This window comes from Marmota monax, unplaced genomic scaffold (genome assembly GCF_021218885.2).
Source record: "Marmota monax isolate L192 unplaced genomic scaffold, Marmota_monax_Labrador192_F-V1.1 WCK01_AAM20220418_F8-fsc00020, whole genome shotgun sequence".
NCBI classification, from domain to species: domain Eukaryota; kingdom Metazoa; phylum Chordata; class Mammalia; order Rodentia; family Sciuridae; genus Marmota; species Marmota monax.
The window spans coordinates 19,700,671-19,720,377 of NW_026692912.1; the positions used below are offsets into that span (position 1 = coordinate 19,700,671).

Consider the following 19,707-nt stretch of genomic DNA (forward strand, 5'->3'; position numbering starts at 1 on the left):
TGATATGAAAGGTCCATGCTGAGGCCAGTTTCACTTGCTATTGGGGGCCCAGGACTCCTGAGGAACAAAAGGGGAGGATGAAGAAAGTGCATCCACAGGCCCGACGGGAGGCCTGCCTTCTAGCCCTGCTTTTGCCTTACCATGACCTTAAGCAACCTCTTTGACCCCAGTTTGACTCTTAGGGCTTAGACATGTTGTGAGGCAGTGGCTCCTGATAGTGTGCCTATTCCCATGGGCTCGAAAAGTAGCCCAACCTTCCCTCCCACAGGATTAGAGGAATATCCAAGAGGATGTGATCCTGGTGGTGGGAGCACCCATGGGAGCAGATAGACCGAGTCAGAGCACATATATAGATCTTCCTGGGCTGCATTCCTGGCAAAGGCCATTGGCCTTCCATTTGTCCTGAAGTCAGACTTATCCTCACTTTCGTTTCTTCCAGTTGCAATTCAGGTGTTGACTCTGCCCTGCAGGCTTCGGGGATGTTCATGATGCCCTTTCAAATGTTAAAGTACCAGCCCCTGTCCGATTTTGCCTGCTGGTCTTCATCTCTATTTCCTGGACCATTTCCTTGAATGCTTCTCAGACCTCAGGGACATATTTGAACATCTGTTGTGATGTTTGGGTTTTTGCAGTAGGTCTAGTTTGCATGCCTTTTGTCAGCAGAGAGGGCTCAAAACATCAGAACATACACGTGCACACATGCAGTGACAGAAGAGGCCACTGTGAGGGAAGAGATTAGACAGCGCGTTGACCTGGGGTGTATATGGAAGCCCCGTGGTGTGCTTGCTCTGCTGTGCTTATCAAGGTGTATGATAAAGCTCTTCCTCCCCCTTGCTTGGTTCAGAGTACCAATGATGTAAAGGGGGGAGATCTGTGTGTGTCACAGGGGGTTGTAATGTGGACTCCCCCAGGACCACCTTCCAGAATCTGAGAGAACAGAGTGCCTGCTGTCTACTCAGGGCAGGTGAATTGGTTCCCAGACCCTTGTCTCTGAAACAGCTTGCTCACTGGGGCTCCTTTTATTCTGCCTCAGCCCTAAGGATAGCCTAACTTGGCTATTGTGGTGATGTCTGGGGTGGGGTCTGGAAGGCTGCAGAGTAGTGACATTACCCCAGGAGAAGCTGTTCAGATAGTGTCATTGGATGTGCTGCTGTGACAGCCTTGCTTTGCAGGACAGATGAGCCCACCTCAGCCTTGCTGTGAGGCAGTGAGGCCCTAGCACTTCTCCCTTGTGGGTTCTGCCCTGGGGACATTTTGTCCTTGATGGGCTCTCCTGGGCCCCACTGTGAACACATGGCCAAAGCTTCCCATGAATCCTGTGGGCATATTCAGATACTATGTGTGCACGGGCACACACGCGCAATTCTTTTAAATGAACAGATAAAAAGGTCATTTTGAACTGTCCCCTTCTCCCAGAGTGTCAGATATGGAACGGAGAGATCTGCGCCCTTCCATAATGGTGGGAAGAGACCTCACAGGGACCTGCCGATGCTGGGATTCTTACACTGGTCTACATCCATCATCTGCAGTTTCTGCTTATGGAAACTGCTGCTTCCCAAGGGACCTGGAAATTTGACAGCTTTTGATGATACAAAGTCCTTGTCCTGAGTCCCAAATCTGCTTCTCTGGTGCTTCCGCCCTTGGCCACATTATGTTTAAACATTCTGTGACAACATTCCCATCTCTGTCTAACCCTCTCTCTGGGTTGCTCCAGGCTACATGTGACTGGGCTATTGTCTTTTCTTTATAGAGTCTAGGCCAAAAGGACATATTTCTCCTTTACATCACCCACACCTTCTCCATTTCGGGGTTTTAATCAATATGACTCTGGGACTTGTTTCTGATAGTTTTGTTGGAACTGAAGTGGTAGAGCCCAATACTTGGAGGAACACTTCTTTGGCAACCTGATCTTTTCTGTGACTGTTTAACCAGCCTGTCACTGCCAGACAGTCTATTCACCACACACCTGGGTCCCTTGAGCTATCTTTGGGGATTTTCTAAATGATTTTTCTTTTTTTTCATCTTCAGCTCCTTCTCTCTTTCCCCTTACTTCTCTAAATATCTGTGTGAAAATTGAAAGTCAGCCATTGCCTTGACTTTGGGAGATCTGGGCTCTGAGCCTGGACTCCAGCATCTGACTTTCTAGAGCCTCCTCCTTCCCCTTTGATGGCTGATTCTTCTTACTCTCCGTGGTGCCTTGGCTGGCCCTGTCTTGCCTGTGCTGTCTCTGCACAGGAAGGCTCTCAAGCCAGTGGCTGGTTTTATTCACTTTCTCTTTGCCCTTTCATCACACGGCCTCTCCATTCCTCCTTGCCTGCTGCACCCCCTGATCAGGCAGGTGGTGAAATAGGAATGCTGTTACGTTTCAGTAACTGAACTACCAGTTCCCTTCTAATTCCTCCACTGCATTTCCCCCTGTCCCCAGAATGGGCTTCCTGCTACCAAGTTCTGTTGAAAGGCCCCACTTCCGACTGTGATCAGGGGTGCCCAGCTGCAGGCCCTGTGACACTGGGGACTTCCACATTGGAGGTAAGGCCTGTGCCTCTTGCCCATGATTGCACTTAAAAACAGTTCCCAGCGATGTGTCAGGGACTGTCTGGATGCAATTGTCCAACCTGCATGGAAAGGTTTGGTGGTCCCCTTGCAGGAGGCTCTATGTGGATTGGTCAGCCACATAGAGCTTGCTATATTCTTTCCCAGGGTCCTAAGATGGCTGGCTACACCCTCAGGTCCTGGAGGGCAGAATCCTGGTGGAGCCCGGGACACATCCTGTAAGTAGAGGCTCAGTCTTACTCTACTATTGTTTTACTACAATAGTAAATTGTAGAAAAACGAAACAATGAGCATACTAGTTTAAAAAAAATGGACATGAAGAATTAATTGATATTTTTGTTTATAGCTCAGTATCTGGGGCTACTTTTGAGGTCCCTTGAGAACCCGTATCCTGCTGGAGGGAGGAGGGACCAGAAGTGACCTAGTCTAAGAAGCCCAGCTAGGTGAAGCAGGACCATGAAGCAAAATTCAGGTGACTTATTTAAGTAGGAAATTGTAGAAAAATGAAACAATGAGCATACTAGTTTAAAAAAAATGGACATGAAGACTAATTGACATTTTTGTTTATAGCAAAGATTTTTGATGAGACTAAAACTCTAAGGGAAAAAATAGATCTCACTATATACAATGTAAAATGTTTAGTAAAAGAAGACAACAAAGCCATAAAAAAATGGAAAACTGCAAGTTGAGAAATAAAAACACTGTGTAATATGTAGAACAAGAATTTTTAACATTAATAAGAAAAAATGAATAATCCAATTTAAGAAGGGGAGAGAGCATAAACAATCCACAAAAGAAATACTTAGGGCTAATAAATACATAGTTAAGATATTTTAACTCACTAAAAAGCAATTAAAGTGATAATGAGAGACCATTTTTCTACAGTGCCCAGCGTTGTTGATGTTGGGAGAAGTGGGACATTCTTACCCTACTGTTGGAAAAGAGAGCCAGATGTTGAGGTATGCTGTATTTTAGTGTAGGCTAAGAAATTTGGGTTTCACTTTGTGGCCATGGGGAGGCAGTAGAACTCAAATCACGTTTAAAAGGCTTTTCATAGAGAACATTGTTGCAGAGAGGGAGGTTTATATCAAGGAAGGTCAGCAAGCTGAGAATCCAGGGTGCATTGCCTTGGGACTTTGCTAGATCTGGGGCCAGCCCTCAGGCTCCTAGACTTGGAAAGCCATCTGTGGCACCCAGGGAAAGTAAACTCCCAGTCACCAAGACGTAGCATTAGTATGTTATGCTAAATTTTATTATGAAATATAAGCGATTGCTAAAATGAAACATGTTTAACTCATTAATTTTAAGCTAGTAGTACTACCAGTGATGACCGACTCTTATTAAACATCTAATAGGTGCTAGACAATATCCTAAGTACTTTTCATTCATTACTTCCTGGAATCCTCAAAAGGATTCTGTGAGGTGTTGCTGTGGTTTACATGTTGAATGTTCCCCAAGCCCGTGTGAAAGGCTTGGTGCTAGGGTGGTGGGATGGGGAGATGGAGCCTAGCGGGAGGTCCTTAGAACATTGGGGTGTGCCCTCAAAAGGGACTGGAGATATGACTGTTTTGCTCCTACATGTGTTCCTGCTGTGGTGTATCTACCTCACCAGAGGTCAAACCACTTGGACTTCTACCTCCAAAACTATGAGCTAAATAAACTTCTCTTTATAAAGTTAACAGCCTAAATATTTTTTCCCTTCTTTTTTTTTTTTTCTGAGCTATATCCCCAGCCCTCAAATAGTTTTTTTTGTAGCTACACAAAGCTGAGCAATACTGAGGTACTACTACCTCCCTCTGTTTTATAGGAAACAGACTCCAGAGATGAAATAAATTGATCAAAGTCATACCACTTCAGAGTGATGTGAGATGGAGTGTGACTTCAGAGCTTGCCATACTTTACATAGTGAATGTCAATTATGCAAACTTGTGCACGGGGGACACAGTGGTGAGCAAAGGTGACACAGTCCAGGCCCGAGGGAAGCTTAGAGTTCAGCAGTGGAGAAACGGCCATCACATGGTGACATAGTCTATAATCCTAACACAGTGAAGAAAAGGTAAAAGGGAGCTATGAGAACTTATGGCAGTGAAACCTGACCTCAGGGTGGTGGGAAGCGCTGGAGGAAGTGACACTTGAGAGAAGCCTGTGTTAACTAGGTAAGCAAGGAGTAGGGATGAATAGCAATTCAGGCAGAAGCATGAGCATGTGCAAAGGTCCCAAGGCTGGAGGATTCTCAGCATGTATGGACAGCTGAAAAAGGCCAAGGTGTCTGAAGCCTTGGCCTAAGATGGGGCATGTAGAAGGCACAGTCCTGCTCTTAAGCTCTGCATTTCCAGTAAGGTCCTCAGTGACCAAGCAACCTGCCTTCAAGTGAATGTAATAGATCTATCCCTTCTTTAGACTGTTAACCTTTTCTTTTACAGTCAAGTTTTCTTGGGCTGAGAATCAACCTGTCTTTAAGGTATCCTTACGTATCTTAGTTCTGATTTCCTCCACTTGGATTTAAAGTTGAAGTTTCAGAGGATCGTCTCATCTCCCTTGGAGTCAGTGTTTCCAGAAGGTGCCTCATTGATAATATGGGGCTTTGTGCCATGCGGGCACTGAGACGCAGAAAGGAGATCTTTATTGTCTCTGACCCTGCACAGCTCACAGACTTATGTGGAACTGAGATAAAATAATAACTGCTAGGTGCTTACCTGGATGTATGGCTTTGTCAGAACTCATCAAACTGAATATTTAAAATGGGCACGTTTTATTTTATGTGAAATATACCCTAATATGGTTGATCTCAGGAGAAAAACAGGCCAATATGCAAAACACAGAGATAGGTGTTTAATACATTTTCCCTAATATTAACCTGGGTCCTCCTCCAAACTTCCAGATTCTGATTATTCCAAAGACTACCTTTTTTTCTCCCCATCCCAAGGGACAGTTATTTACACTCATAGTTTAGTGGTTCTTTCTTCTCAGACCTCTAATATATATTTAACTCATTTCCTAAGTTAAATTCTCTCTGCCTAAACAAGTAGTGTGGTTTCTGTCTTCTGGCCTGGACTCTGACTGGTTTCTCAAAGCTGGGATTCTGGAGGATCTGATCATGTTCCTGATCCTGAGTACAGTGCTGTCCCACTTCCAATGGGAAATGATAGACTGGGAACCCCCAGCCTGCAGCTGCATTGCTATTGGTTAAATGCTCATTCCAAGTTAGTTTTGATGAAATATCTATTAAAGCACTGTCTTAGGAGACCACATGGCCACTGGCTTGACCATTGAGGTAGGAATAATCACTTCAGGGACTGAGACGGCGATGGCTTTTCCTGATTGTGTGAAGCACTTACAGAAAGAAACTGCTGACCCCTCAAGCCATGGTCAGAGAATAAAGAGCTTTTATGAATCCCTTCTTTCTTGAGGTGTAGAGTGTTCAAAGCAAAATCAAGTTTTATTTGGGAATCGCATGACGTTGCACAGGGGAATACCTGTGCCATAATCAACCATGGGCTTATCAAAGAGGTGAGGCGAGGGGCTGGAGTTATAGCTCAGTGGCAGAGCGCTTGCCTCACACTTATGAGATACTGGGTTCGATCCTTAGCACCACATAAAAATAAATAAGTGAAATAAATACAGATTAAAAAAAAAGAGGTGAGGCGAGGGCAGGTTTATAAAGGCAAAAATGAGGATGGTAACAATCTCTGGCCACAGTGGTTAACAACAAGGGTGACGTCAAGGGTCGTACAGTTGCTGGGCTGATGTCCTTGCAGAGTACTTTTTGTATACAGTTGTGGTGGCCTCTGTGCCAAGCTTGTAGTTCTGGCAGAGCCTTTGTGAGTTACAAATGATCATGCACAAGAACCCCTCTTTCCTAGCCTCCTGGCTTTATTTATTAATTTTTTGTTAAGGTCAACATAAGTGACTCCATTTTGATTTTGACCACTTTCACCTCAGTGAAAATCAGACCCAAATTTAATTTTGGGTTTGCAGAATTGTTAGTTGAGTTCCAAGACTTGCTATGTTTCTCATGAAAACAGGGCACTGATTCAGAAAAAAATGGAACCCAGAATCCTTGAGGGAGCATCAAAGTAGGTTCAGAAATCTGAGAATCTTGAACCCTGAAGAGTCTCTGATCCTTCCTTCCCTTCCATGGAAGGAAGAAGCTTGCCCTTCCATGTCTGAAGGGAAAAGCATTTCCTTGTTGAAGATTAGCAATAATATCACCTGGGACAGTTCCCTTTTAAGAGGATGACTATTCTCTTCGAGACCCACTCCAACCACCACTTAATCATTCCCCAAATTAATCATCTCTAGAATTGCATCTAGAGTCAGGCTTCAGCATACTTCAGAATACAAAGCATGGTCTGGAGGGAAGTGGTTTATACTGTAAGACGATTCCCAGATTTTGTAATTTGTATCAAAAAGCCTGGGGAATATGTTTGGCAATGGTGAGACCCAGGAAGACAGAATGCCACACTGGACAGGACTGAATGAATCTACTGATCTACCAGTAAGTCTGGATATATTGAGTTGGCTCATGCAGCTAGAAGGGGCACTGTGTACTTGGTGGTTTGACTAAAACATGGGTTTAGTGAAGATAATGGGATCTCAGAATGGCCACCGTGGGCAGGCAGCAAGGACAAAGTGGTAATCAGAATGTTGTGACTGATATGGAATTTGGAAGTAGTTAATTGATCATGGTATTCCTCAGCATGAAATAAGCAGGCTGCTAAAAAACATTGCCTGACTCACTATAATAGGAACAATTTCTGGTGCCCAGAAATTCAACTTGAGTCTCCACAATGGAAAGTCACAGCTTTTGGGGGGCATGCTGGAGGTGGAACTCAGGGCTTTGCACATGCTAAACAGTGCTCTGCCTATCATAGATGTACCCCCCAAAGCTATAACTTTTCACCCAGTTCCAGACCCAAGCCAGTTCATAGCCCTTAACCTCCACAGTGGAGGAGAGGTCAGGTTTCCTCAAGAAAGGGTTCTGCTGCATTGGCACAAGACATTACTGTAAGTCTCCTCTGCCAGCCTTCTTCAAGGGACTTGCTTCAGAATTTGCTGAAGTAAGTGGTTGTGCATTTTTTGAGAACTCTTAGATACTGGCTCCATCTTCCTATGTTTGTGCTGCTATAATGAAATGCTATATACCTGGTTGGTTTATAAACAACCAAAATTTATTTATTACAGTTCTGGAGGTTAGGAAGGCCAAGGTGCTGGCACTGGTGCTGGTGAAGTCCCGGCTTCCTCATTCAGCCATCTTCTCACTGTAGCCCCACAAATGGAAGGAGCAAGGAATCTCTCAGGGGTCTCTCATATAAGGGTGCTGATCCCTTTTATGTGTGATCTGTCCTTATGACTTGGTTACCTTCCACAGATGGCCCAATCCCCAAATGCCATCACCTTGGGGGTTAGGATTTCCACATATGAATTGGGGCGACATGAACATTTGGTCCATTGAAGACTCTAAATAGATGCTGGTTCCTGGAGATATAAAATACCATTGTGGCCCACCAAGGGCCTAGGGTGAGCAGGTGGGGAAAAAAATGGAATTTTGGCCAAAGTCTTTCTCACTTGGGCCCAGTAGCTTCATAGACCTACTTTATTGCCATTTCCCTAGCTTTCCTCAAATGGGCTCTCTAACTTGTAGGGAGAAGATTTTATGATAGGCAGAGCCAAGGGGAAACCCCTGGAATTCCTCTTCCTTACTGGTTACTCAACCAAAAGAAATACTTTGTCCTGGGGGAAATGCAGAAGAGAGTGCCCAGAAAGATTTGAAGTTTACCAGGGTGGTGATTCCTATCTCATCCCTTCTTAATTTTCCTGCTGGCCTGTGCAGAAGGCACAGTCTTGAAGAATATCTGTGGATTGGATATACTGTGGTCTATTTCTACTCACAAGGCTGCTGACACCATATGTGGGATTTATTATTGATGGTTATTAACAATTCTTTAACTCTGGGTAAACCAATGAGGTATCCAACAGTTTGGTTCAGTTCTGATACTACCTACCTGGAGTTAGACTAGACCCTGCAGGTCAAGGGCTCAGTCCCACAAGACTACACCCCTTCAGATGCCTCTTGTACTTTTTGTCAACCAGCTATAAACCAGGTGTTCCCAAGACCCCCTTCTCATGTTTGATAATTTTCTGGAATATAAGGTGGCACTTTGTTTACTATCACTGTTTTTTTTAGATATTTATTTTTTTTAGTTGGACACAATACCTTATTCTATTCATTTATTTTTATGTGGTGCTGAGGATCAAACCCAGGGCCCTGCGCATGCTAGGCGAGCGCTCTACCAACTGAGCCACAATTCCAGCCCCATTTTTTAAAAATTTAATTAATGCTACAATCAAGAACAGCCCCATGTGAGATATGCATAGGGGAAGGGGTAAACAGTTGCCCTGCGGCCTCTGGGCTCAGCACTCTTCTGATACCGCGATGTATTCGGCCTGGACACTCTCTGAACCCCATAGTTTATGGGATTTTTCTTTTTTTTTTTTTCTTCTTTTTTTTATTGGTTGTTCAAAACATTACAAAGCTCTTGACATATCATATTTCATACATTTGATTCAAGTGGGTTTTCAACTCCCAATTTTACCCCAAATACAGATTGCAGAATCACGTGGGTTACACATCCACATTTTTACATAATGCCCTATTAGTAACTGTTGTATTCTGCTACCTTTCCTATCCTCTACTATCTCCCCTCCCTTCCCCTCCCATCTTCTCTCTCTACCCCATCTACTGTAATTCATTTCTCTCCTTGTTTATTTTCCCATTCCCCTCACAACCTCTTATATGTAATTTTGTATAACCATGCGGGTCTCCCTCCATTACCATGCAATTTCCCTTTTCTCTCCCTTTCCCTCCCACCTCATGTATCTGTTTAATGTTAATCTTTTCTTTATGGGATTTTTCTTGAGGTGTCCTTATGTAAGAACATTGCCCATGGTTGACCGAACTCCATCTCTAGCCTCTCTCCCCTCCCTGGAGGTTTGGTGTTGGCTTAGAGTTCCAAGTCTCTAAACAACACATGGTTGTTTCCTCTGGTAAACATCCCCCTTGCTGAAGCTATCTAGGGGCCTATCAAGATCCAACTCCATGGCTTAAACCCAGGCCTGGCTTAAAGGGGTATAATCTGAACAATAAATGGCGCTCCTCTCACCCCTGTCACTTGGGAAATGACAAGGATTTTAAGAGCTCTGTACCAGGATTCAGGGATGAAGATCATATATATGTACTTTTAAAAATTTTATCACAGAATGGTTACTCCAATTGCAACTACCGTTCCAGGTCTGGAATCTCTACTGAGGAAAATCAACACAGTCCTTGACATCTGGTATGAAGACACGGATTTAGAAAAACAATCTTTTTTTCCCTCTGCAAAACTGCAGGGGCCACCAGAAGTAATTTGCTTTAACCTAACACAGTGGTGGACCATATATCTTTTTGGTCTTGTCTTGGGCTTTCTCAGATCCTTTTGTCTGTCTAATAATCTCATCCCTAGAGATCTTGACTGTCTTGAAATTGCATATAGCATCACACTGGCCCACTCTGTTGACAAATCATGTGCACTGGTGTTAGGCATACTAGATAAAATAAGGCCAAGGCTAATGCCTAGCTGATGATTAGTAAGGTTATAATGAGCCATTTTAATTAATCAATTTATTTATTTATATTGTGCTGGGGATTGAACCCAGGGCCTTGTGCATATGAGGCAAGCACTCTACCAACTGAGCTGTATCTCCAGCCATATAATGAGTCATTTTTAGATTCAGTTTATTACTTAGCCAAAGAAGAGTAGCCAAAGATGCTGCCCCAACCCCATGATCCTTCTCTCACATACCAGTAACAACCATATCAAAACAAAAGAGGCCGAAGACTGCAGTGAGACCCCCTATTTCTAAGAAGGTAATGCTAGATTGCAGCTAAGCAGTTTGTAGGACAGACTTGGTAATTCTTTTTTTTTTTTTTTTAAAGAGAGAGAGAGAGAACTTTAGTATTTATTTTTGTTTTTAGTTTTTGGCGGACACAACATCTTTGTTTGTATGTGGTGCTGAGGATCGAACCCGGGCCACACGCATGCCAGGCGAGCGCGCTACTGCTTGAGCCACATCCCCAGCCCCAGACTTGGTAATTCTGTTCTGGGGGGTTGACCTAGAAATACTCATACCTCATCAGAGCCTGGTAGGTGATCAGTTGTCTTGTGACAACTCTCAGGGGAGAGAGAGAGAGGTGAGTGGGAGATGGTCTCAAGGCAGCTCCACAAACCTCTCATCGTCTTGTGCTCCAGGAGGATTACAAGGCATTCTTCCAAGCCTCAGAGAAGCTGCCACTCAAGTGTTTGCTGCACGGATGCTGTGGATGCATGCAGGTCACCAAGGTGCCCTGGAGGAGCCATTCCTCTACAGATTGTTTAGCAGGAAGTAGCCCTGGGCATGGTGGTGCACACCTGTAACCTCAGCTGCTTGGGAGGCTGAGGCAGGAGGATCACAAGTTGAAGCTAGCCTCATCAATTTAGCAAGATCTTGCCTCTAGGGGAAAAAAAATGGTCTGGGGACATGGCTCAGTGGGTAAGTACCCCTGGGTTCAATCCCCTGTACCAACACCCACCCCCTTCAAAAACAGGAAGTAGCAAGTACTTCACATGCCTTACAAATATGCACCAGTTAGGGAGTTGCAGACCTTGTGATTCAGGACCCCACCACCTTATTGAAGTTTCTGAGGGTCTAGAGGTCTTGGAGAATGTTGGGATTTCCTTCCAATGTGAAATAGAAATGTTTCAACTTACACAGCTTATCATTAAAAAGGAATACAATGCTTGGTGAGCCCTTATATATTTGGGAGGCATTGTATATTATATTCAAGAGGGCCCCCTGACCCACTGACCAGGGAACCTGTGGAATGGTGGTTTTGAATGGGACCTAAAGCAAGAGGGTCTGAAGGTACTCTGCCACTTGGGCCTTTTGACCTAGCAGATTCTATGACATTCTGAATGCATGTGGCTAATGGAGACTTTGTGCTCTATGGAGACTTTGCTGAGCCCCAGTAGAAGAATCATAATACAGACCTTTGCAAAGCCATACCTTCTGTAGATGTTTCTCCTTTGGGGAGACAGCTCGTATCTTACTGCTGAGCCCTTGTTGAAACTGAATATTTAGGTCTGGGGTTGTGGCTCAGCGGTAGAGTGCTCGCCTAGCACATGCAAGGCGCTGGGTTCGATCCTCAGCATCACATAAAAAAATAAATAAAATAAAGGCATGTGTCCAACAACAACTAAAGAAATATTAAAAAAAAAAAAGAAACTGAATATTTAACACTGAACCCATTGAATGACCATGTGACTGAGCTGCTCATCACAAACTGAGTATTATCTGATCCATGAAGCCATAAGGTTGGGCATGGGCAGTAGCAATCCATCATCAAATGGAAATGGTATAATATGAAGAATGAGCTCAAGAATGTCCAGAGGTTCAGATGCTTGAATAATTGACTCAAATGCCCATAACACTCCTGTTGTATTGCCTCCTCTACTATAATCCAAATTTAGGTCCAGAATTGAACTGCTAAAAAGTTATAGCTCCATTCAAGAGTGTCTCTGAAAGACGATATAAAGAGAAATCTTCCCAGTGGGCTAAACATATGATTGTCCACTTTGTGTAGACTAAGAGATGGCCAGAGTGCAGATACACATAGATTCACTGGCAGTGGTTAGTGGTTTGGCTGGATGTCATGAGTTTGGGAAGAAAAGAATTAGAAGATGGTTGGTCATAGGTGGGCTTTGGGAAGAGATATGTAAATGTACTTCTCATTATGCTCACAGGATGTGAAGATACTTATATTGGTTATCTATTGCTATGTTCCAAACTCCCCCAAACTTACTGGTTTAAAACAACTGCTATTTCATTTTCTTTGACTCTGTGGATCAGCAATTTGGGTTTGTCTCAGCTGATTGGTCCTTTTTTGGACTTTCCTGGAGTCAGTCACCTAGCTGCAGTCATCCAGTGGTTAATCTAGGGCTAGATGATCCATGGTGGTCTCATGTCTGGCAGCTGATGCCATGTGTCTCTCACAGGTTGGTTTGGGCCTCTTCACAAGGAATTAGAAGAATTCCATGAGGGCAAATGCAGAGCTGTAGGGCTTCTTAAGGACTGGGCTCAGACATCCCATACTGTTACCTCCACTGCATTGTGCTCATCAAGTAAGACACAAGGCCAGCCTGAACTGCAGGGCTGTGAGACAGATTCCACCTATTGGTGGGAGGAGCAGTTATTCCTAGTTTCCTATTTCTTTCTTCCTTTTTTTTTTTTTTTTTTTTTTGGAGGCAGGGTGGGGGACTAGTGATTTAACCCAGGGGTGCTTAACCACTGAGCTACATCCCCCGTCTTTTTAAATTTTATTTTTATTTTTGAGATAGGGTCTCACAAAGTTGCTTAGGGCCTTGCTAAGTTGCTGAGGCTGGCTTTGAACTTGTGATTCTCCTGGTTCAGCCTCTCACCCCACAAGGATTATAGGCATGCACCATCACACCTGGCAAGTTTCCCATTTCTTCTCGTGCTTCCAGAACCAGACTCAGCATCTCCTCTCAGAGGTACCAGCACTAGCCAGGAAGTGCCCCTTCTCAAAGGCCTGAGTCCTACTTGACTGGAAACTTAAACTAATAAGTTCTTACAGCCTAGCATCTTTCCTTTATGCCTTTGGCCCTAGGAAAATGTTTCCTTCAGTTATTGCACATTTTCACAGGTAATAAGGTCCCTATGACACATGTGAAATCGTATCATAGCATTTGGTGGTAGATTCTGTGACAAGGATCCTCTGTTACCTCCTGTAACAAGGATCATCTTTATGTCCATCTCTGATTGACTAAAGATGGATATTGTAGAGGCTGGGGTATGATTCACTGATACGGCATGTGCTTAGCATGTGTGAGGCCCCAGGTTAAATCCTTAGCACCAACAAAGAAACAAAAAGCATATGTACATTGCCAAGCTTACGGCATAATTAACATTTTCTTTCAAAGTCATCAAATGATTTTACCTGTTGCACTGTATTATCTGGAACAGTTAATATTATTTCCCCTTTCTACTTTCCCATATATTGTAGGATTCAGAAGCTTGGGAACTACATTTCCCAGCAACCCTTTGCTGGAAGGGTTATTAGTGAAAAATACAGTTGTTTATCACTATTTGCAGTAATTTTGTCATATAAAATTTGTGAATGCTAATTGAGAAAATACTAAACTATTGCTCTTAGAGGAAATATAGAAGTTGAGTTCCTATGAGCCTCTGATCATAACATTTTTATCAACCAGTCAACATTACTGTATGATCTTATTTTATCTAAGTTTTATTTTTTTTTTTAGAAAGAGGAGAGAGAGAGAGAGAGAGAGAGAGAGAGAGAGAAATTTTTTTTTGATATTTATTTTTCAGTTCTTGGCAGACACAACATCTTTGTTTGTATGTGGTGCTGAGGATCGAACCCAGGCCGCACGCATGGCAGGCAAGCGCACTACCGCTTGAGCCACATCCCCAGCCAATATCTAAGTTTTAATAAGATAACTTACTAAATACATGTTGTTGATTTACTAACATCAAACTTAACTGATAGCACTGTGTGTAATATGCACCCAAATGGAGTTTTATCTAACATGTATTTTCTCAGTAAGGCACATCACAGCTTGCTTGTGCCTAGGAACCCTAAACAGCATTTCAGCACTATGCCTGGGGACTACTTTACACAGTGAATCACCAAAAAAAAAAAAAAAAAAAAAAAAGCAACGCAAAAATCAGTACTGAATTGGAAAAATGTACTTGTTTATAGTATGAGAGCTGAAACAAAAAGGCAGAATGTCACTTTATTCGATCTCAGCTAGAAATCTGCACTTTGACTCAAATTTTTCATCTTCTATACATGACCATGGAACATGGAAGTGTTGTAATTATTTATTTTGGGGTTACAAATGAATTCTTCTAAGTAGGCTAATTCACAGATATGGATTTGGAATCTGTGATTAGTGAGAATCACCTGTATGTCCATTTCAGGGTGTTTACTTCTACCATCTGCCAGGTAGAGGAAGGATTTATGATACAGAATTTCTAGTTCACTGAGAATTAGGCACTCTTTTTTGCCACCCCAATCCCTGAGGCCCTGACTACCGTGTTAAATCTCAAATCTCAAGATTTCTTACTTACTTAGTCTTATATTCCAGCTTCCTTGATCCAACATGCTGAAAATCCAATCCCAGCATATTCTCTTGTCTTGAGCTAGTACACTTTGGGTAATTCTCGAATGTTTTCCCCTCATTGGCCCAGGATATCCTCCATCAGGTTATTCTGGAATTTAGCCCTGGCTACCATCTACGCTGCTAGGAGAACAGGTGAGGGCAGCAATGGTGGAGGGCTTCCTGAGGGAAGGAGCTTCTGTAGCAACTTCCAGCACACTGATAGCTCATAATAGATGCCATTTAGTGAGCATGTATTGCAAACTTTGTGCTAAACATCTTTGCTTCCCCAAAGTCACACAGGTAAATATAATAGCTAATGTTTTCTGAGTTCCTGTTAGGTGCCAGGCCTTCTTCCATATATCATTTCGTTTCATCCTCTCAACAACTTGTCTGAAAAGGGTGCTATCTTCATTACATTCATTTTCTCAACAAAGAAATGGAGGCACAGAAAGGTTGAGTACCTTGCCCACTGATGGCAGAACCAGGGTTTGATCCCTGGCAATGTGTCTCTCCAACTTTTGCACTGAACTCCCACCTTGAATATTTCTGAATACAGAGGCTCTGAGCAGAACCATTGCCTATTTAGCCTCTAGTTCTCTGAGTAAAAGAGTTAAGAATATTCTTTGATGATCACTGTTAATACAATAGCAGAAATTTCCCTCAAAGATACTTCCAAGACTTAGAAATGGTTTAATTTCTATTGACTCTATTTTTCTTGCTTTTTTTCCCCCCTTCTATAAGCTTTGGGAAACACAGTAACCAAATCTTTCTATATGCTTTCTATTTGTTACTGCAAAATTAATTTGAAAATCGTGAAAATGATGTTCTATTTGTCTACGCGTCCAAGAAGCATTCGGAGTAGGAAAGAGTATTCTACGTCCTTTCTGTGGGGGCACAGAACGATTTTGCTGTGGTCCTGAACTCCCAGGTCTTCACAGACCTGGCTTTTACTGTCTTTGTAACTTATTATTTCTGTAACTTTGAGCAAATGACAACCTCTGTGCTCACCTACCTCATCGTACCTGGCACAGACTAAAGATCTGGTGCAGGAGGCAGGATCCAGGCTCATCCCCAGGTGTGCCCTTGAGTGGTCTTGGGCAAGACCCTTCACCAGGTTGGGTCTAACTTCGTCCAATTGTGAAATAATTGGTCTGGACCTGAGAATCTCCGAGGTGTCTTGTGGCTCAGACGTTCTGTGCTCGGTGCCTACCTCAGTCTTAAAGAATGGGCACTAAGGTGATGCTCCACTCACGAAACATGTTTTTGTCGAAAATGATAAATCTTAGGTAGGGATTTAAGGGGGGAATTGGTGAGGCCTGGAAGGATGTGTGGGACATGAGATGCACGGCTATTTCTAGGGAGAGAATGGGCGTGGCGGGGCACCGAGCCGGTGACGAGGGCAGCGGAGCATCCCTGCAGGCTGAGCCGGCGTCTACCAGCGCGCAAAGGCCCAGGCAGGAGAGGATCGCAGCTGCAGCGGCTGCGCACTGAAGCGACCAGCCGGTCAATTTGCGTGTCTCCGCCCCTGCGACGAGCTGGTTGGGGGGTGCTGGTCTGGCGCTGCGTGCCGATTGGCTGTGTTGCCCGCCGCTCAAGCCCGGGAGCGAACGGTTCCTACTGCGGCTGGGCACCGGCTTGGCTCTCGCGTCGGCCCGCGCTCCAGCTGCGCCCGGCCCGGCCCCGGCCCGGCTCAGCCCGGCCCCAGCCTCCGAGCGAAAGCGCCGCTGCCGCTGGGCCGCTCCCAGGGCCATGAGGAGGCGGCGGCAACCACTGCGGCCCGAGTCAAGGTGACCGGCCGGGACTGCGGCGGCGGCGGTGAGAGGAGCGGGGCGGGGCGGGGCCCTGAGGGCCGGGCCCAAGGGAGCTGCAGGTGCGGGGGGCGGGACCCAAGGGCCGCTGTCCGGGAGGGAGGAGCCTGGGCCCGGGAGGCGGGGCCGGGGACCCGGCTTTGTTGGCAGGTTTTGGGTGCGGGCACCCGGTCAGGGGCCTTAGGTGCCTTGTTCCCGGGGGGCATGAAGGACTGGGGGTGTGGGGGAGGCGGTGGGACAAAGGCTCAGGTGCGGAGAGCGGGGTTGGAGAAGGCAGTCGTGTGGGGCGAGGGTCCGCAGGTGCGGGGGGCGGGGCCAGGAGCGTCGGCGTGTTTGATAGCGGGAAGGGTCTGCGAGGTGAGGCTAAAACGGCGGGCAGCCAGGGCCTGGGGAAATCATGGGTGCAAGGGGTGGGACTAGGGACACCTGCAGAGGCGGGGGGGCGGGGCCCCGGGTGGTTGCAGGTCCGGAAGCAGGTCCACAGGTGAGGAACGGGCCAAGGGTGAGTGGTCCTCTGAGAAGGGAAGGCCGTCCTGTTCACTGCCCGGGGGTTGGGTGCCAGCAGGAGCTCGGCGGATTCTAGAGGCATCCAGGGTTGCCGCTGGAACGGGCGTTTAGGCCTGTCTGTGCCTCTGCTGAGCCTGACTTGGATCCCAGCTGCCCTGGTTACTAGGCCGGCTGCTTCCCGAGTGCCACGCCACGTCCTAAGTGGGGCGCGCTGTTTTTCACCCCTGGGGTTTTTCCCTAGTGCTGTTGAGCGGACAGAATTAGATTGGAGGGTGGTTGGCTTTCAATGGATGATTGGTTGTTGGAAAATGTGTGCTTAAAGTGTATAGTTAGTGTGAAGCTTGGGAGCGTCCTGGATTGTTGGCTCCTTGGACCAGATGCTGCTGCAAATCTTCACAGTACTAGTCTCAAAAAGATTTTTGAAATGGCAGCCTGGTGAGGGGAAAGAGCAAGTATAACAATTTGGAAACTTTTCTGGGAGTCTTTTACCTTTTTAAGCTTTGTTTCCTTCCTTACAAATGAGCATCTTTATACCTGCCTGTCAGCCTCCTAAGAGCTTTGTGAGGATAGTATAAATGGTGCTTACTGAGCAAATCCTTGGGTAAAGTTGAGTCAAATCCTTGGGTATAGTTGAGCAGTTTGGTTTGGGAACTGATGAGTCTCAAGAAGAGGGGATAACTTCAAGAGGCCATATCAGGCCACTTTCTTGTTAAAATTTGGAATGAGGTTTGTGCTGGGGAGTTCCCCAAAGACTAGTGGTGTCTTGGATCATGACTGCTTCTTCCTGTGGGCCTTTGAGGGAGCTGCTGCAACACAGTGAGCAATGGCAAGTGGAAAGCAGAGGAACATTTTGTTGTTTGCTGACCTTTAGACCCCAGTCCCAGTGAGGACTCTGAGCTGGTACAGGAGGTTTATGTTGAAGCCCTGAGGAATTCTCCTTCCTGCATCGAAGTAAGAGCCTTGAATTTGCTATTCAAGAAGGCAGACATCAAAAAGAAGGGCATGCCAGTTTCCTGTTCCCAGGTGTAACCTTTCAATGCCTGTGTCTCTATTCATTAGCGGTTGGTCAATCTGACCTGCATGGCCTCTGCCCTATTCTGTGTAGTCAGAAGTGAAGGTGGCAGAATCTTCTTTGCTGGCCTATACGTTTCCTTATTGCAGAAGCTATGAGACTTTGGGGATCAAACACCATGGTGCGGGACTCCCTCAGTACCACTGGTGTGGTAGTGACCTAGTAGCATCTTAGGGAGGGCATCTCAGGGACAGGCCCTTACTGGGGCCAGTGCTTGTGTGGTATGCTAGAGGGTCTAGAAGCAGCATGTGTGAGTTGTCCCACTTTGTCCTGGCAGAAACTGTGTTAATGTCTCTCAAGACTGCAGTCCCCTGGGTGACTACCATGCCCTCTGAGTTAAAAAGAAAGCCCAAATTTGGTGACAGACAAGAACTAGAACACATGTTGGATTATGATTGGATTTTTAAAAAAAATATGTTTTTTAGTTGTGCTGGACACAATAACCTTTATTTTATTTTTACGTGGTGCCGAGGATCAAACCCAGTGCCTTATGCATGCTAGGTGAGTGCTCTACAGCTGAGCCCCAGCCCCAGCCCCAATGATTGGCTTTTTGATTTGTTATTATATGAGTGACAGTATTCAAAGTCAAGAGGAAAAACTTCATTAATGGAAAAGTGTTGCACCCAAGGCTCTCTGTGATATATCCCCAGTCTTCCTTATAAATGGGGTTTCCTTTACAGTATGGAAGGAGAGAACTCCTACTTAGTAGTCAGACAGGCCTGGTTTGAAGTCTCCTATTCTCTATTGCTGCCTCCTGCTGTGTGACCCTGGACTAACTTCTTAGCTTCTCAGAACTTTGGTTTTCTTATTTCTACCTTGTGAGGTTGTTGTGAAGAATAAATAAGACACGATATTTGAAAGCACATTCTGTACTTAGCACTCAATGTTAGGGCTCTTTTCTTTCCCTGCCTTTGTCCCTAACTTTACCATCTTTCAAAACAAGCTGCTTAGAACAGCAAGTAGCATGTAAGAAGAGCAGGGCTGGGGATTCTGAGGCCTTTGCTTCGTGTGCAGTCTCAAGTAAGTCTCTTTCCCACTACAGACCTCAATTTTCTTTTTCTTTTTTCCTTTTTTGGCACCAAGGATTGAGCACCAAGGATTAACCACTGAGTCACACTCCCAGGCCCCCCTTTAAAATAATATTTTATTTAGAGACAGGGTCTCACTGAGTTGCTTAGGGCCTTGCTAAGGTTGTTGAGGCTGGCTTTGAACTTGTAATCATCCTGCTGGGATATAAGCGTGCACCACTGTGCCTGGCACACCTGTTTTCTTAACTGGGTAAAAGTGGTCAACTGTGTGATCCCCTGGAGTCCTAACTCTGGATTCTGATTAACATGCTGTTATATGTTCCTGAAAAGTAGGAGGGTGAAAGCTAATGACCTATTATTTAGTTCCTCTTTTAAAAATGCTTGTCTAGCATCTTGTCTGTCACATAGTAGCTGCTCATTAAATACTTGTCAAAGGAACAGATGAAGGGCTTTACCTCGGAAGAAGACCTGGCAAATTGTCCCTGTTGCTATGTGTCCTTTGTGTCTGTATCCTTAAT

At 45.0% G+C, this 19,707-nt stretch overlaps 1 protein-coding gene across 10 annotated transcripts in view; it reads left to right on the plus strand.

The window, feature by feature from the left end:
* The first annotated feature begins 16,372 nt into the window (after window positions 1-16,372).
* Ralgps1 (Ral GEF with PH domain and SH3 binding motif 1) overlaps window positions 16,373-19,707 on the plus strand; it is a 245,250-nt gene continuing 241,915 nt past the window's right edge. For 2 of the 10 annotated variants that reach the window (XM_046451194.2, XM_046451198.2), the window contains exon 1: window positions 16,376-16,589. The gene's annotated coding sequence lies outside the window, so the exon portion shown is untranslated. Of the gene's footprint in view, window positions 16,645-19,707 lie in introns of all 10 variants that reach the window. The other 8 variants (XM_046451202.2, XM_046451203.2, XM_046451201.2 and 5 more) reach the window with 7 other exon arrangements.